Source organism: Elephantulus edwardii, unplaced genomic scaffold (assembly GCF_000299155.1).
Source record: "Elephantulus edwardii isolate Elephantulus edwardi_28Jun2011 unplaced genomic scaffold, EleEdw1.0 scaffold00030, whole genome shotgun sequence".
Lineage (NCBI taxonomy): Eukaryota > Metazoa > Chordata > Mammalia > Macroscelidea > Macroscelididae > Elephantulus > Elephantulus edwardii.
The window spans coordinates 21507560-21509667 of record NW_006399780.1 but is presented as its reverse complement, the minus strand read 5'-3'; the positions used below and the strand labels follow the sequence as shown (position 1 = coordinate 21509667).

At 34.6% G+C, this 2108-nt stretch overlaps 1 pseudogene; it reads right to left on the bottom strand.

The window, feature by feature from the left end:
• Positions 1 to 558: 558 nt before the first annotated feature.
• LOC102861136 lies at positions 559 to 1912 on the bottom strand (annotated as a pseudogene).
• Between the last annotated feature and the right edge of the window lie 196 nt (positions 1913 to 2108).

The window sequence follows — 2108 nt, the reverse complement described above, 5'->3', positions numbered from 1 at the left end:
CGATTTTGTTGACCTTTTCAAAGAACCAACTCCTAGTTTTGTTGAGAGTTTCAATTGTTTTTCTGTTTTCTATTTCATTTATTTCTGCTCTAGTTTTTATAATTTCAGTTTTTTTAAAGGGTGTCGGGTTTTCTTGCTGTTCTTTTTCAATTTGCTGGAGATATTGGGTTAGAGAGTCAATAGTCTTATTGGTTTTAATTTCATAACAAAATAAATTTTGCATAACCTATCTTTTAAAAACAAACTGCTTAATTAAAAGCAACTTCTGTTAGAGATTGAATTCATAATCTTCCTTTTCACTATGTTGAAATATAGTTTTCTCTATGTTGAAAACAGTGGAGATTAATTTAAATAAGGTTTATATAGTCAAGAGACTAAGTCTTTTATATGTAAGTAAAGTAGTATTTGATTTATATACTAGTTTTCAAAAGAAACATCACATGTAAATATGCTAATCCATGGAGTGAAGTGAGGTGTTCAGGAGGTATTTATTTCAAAGAGGATAGAGAATTTTTCATTCAGCTTTTTGTCAATGAATACTTTCTTTACATAACATATTCATTTAGTTGAAGAAAAGGCTGTTCTCTGGACGATGCTCTTAAAGGTTTGATTCACTTGTTGATTCATTCCTTAGTGTGTATATGAAGGGATTCAAGAGGGGCACCACTGAGGTATTGAGCACAGTTATTCCTTTGCTTAATGTCATCCTTTCCCTTACAGAAGATTTAATATACATGAAGGTGCAGCTGCCATAAGAGAGAGATAAAGACAACAATCATGTTGGAAGAACAAGTGGAGAAAGCTTTTTCCTTTGGCTTGTAGAAGGAATTCTCAGAATGTTTTGGTTAATATCTGTGTAGGAGAGAATAACCAGTGTCAAGGTAACCATAAGTGTTACAACAGCTAAAAAAAATGCCATGAGTTCTAGAAAGTGGGTGTTAGTGGAAGAAAGCTGCAGAATTGGAGAAAAGTCACAGATAAAATAATCAATTATTTTAGAGGCACAAAAATCCAGACGTAGCATAAGGATTATTGGTGGAAAGACGATCAGGGATCCTGCAAGCCAAAAGCTAAAGACAAGCAGGATACAAACTCTTTGGCTCATGATGGTCATGTAATGCAAGGGTTTACAGATGGCTACATAACAATTACAGGACATGGAAGCCAGTAGGTAATACTCTGTCACTCCCAAGAAGATGGGAAAAAAAATAGCTGAGTGTGTCTAAATTCCAAAATCAATCTCCATAATAGTCTATGTGTTTCCTACTGCCAAAGGGGCCCTTTAGAGTAGTGGGAGATCTTCACCCTGAAACCTACAATGTCCCTTTTCAGCAGGAAGTAGCTAAGAGAATACACCATCCCCTTTTCCTTAAGAATTAGGGTGACGTCTCTCTCAGGGAGGAGTGATAGGGAATGGCAAAGGACACACTGACAAAGGAGATTAATCACAACTGGCTTTGACATGCACTGTGGCAATTGGACAATTAAAACAGACTTTCAAGGAGGGGGAAAAAAAGAAAAACCAACTGGAGAGGAGGGTAGAGAAAATAGTGCAACAATGAATGCATGTGAAAACCCCAAATCTCTGTAAATGTTCATTAAAATTAATAAAATTAATAATTTAAAAAAATAGCTGAGCCACACAACCATATCAGAGATAGTCCCATCTCCTGTTACAATGGTGATGAGGAATTTGGGTATGCAAACAGAAGTGAATTAAATTTCTAGGAAGGAGAAATTTCGAAGGAAGAAATACATAGAAGTCTGAAGATGGAGATCTGAAAGTAATTAGATTTCCAGTCACACTTAGCAAGTAAATTACAAGAAGAAATATAAAAAGTACAACTTGCCACTGTGGATCCTTTGTCAATCCTAGTAGAATGAATTCTGTTACTGTTGTATAATTTCTCATATTTTCTTTCTTTATTTTAGTACTTTTCTGTCTTTAGCTACAAAATGAAAATAAGAAAGTTAGTATATCAACAATGAAAGTAAAAAGAACCCACTTCACCGAAGACAACATTCAGATGGCTAACAAACACATGAAGAAATGCTCAAAATCCCTAGCCCTAAGAGAGATGCAAATTAAAACAACTATGAGATATCAT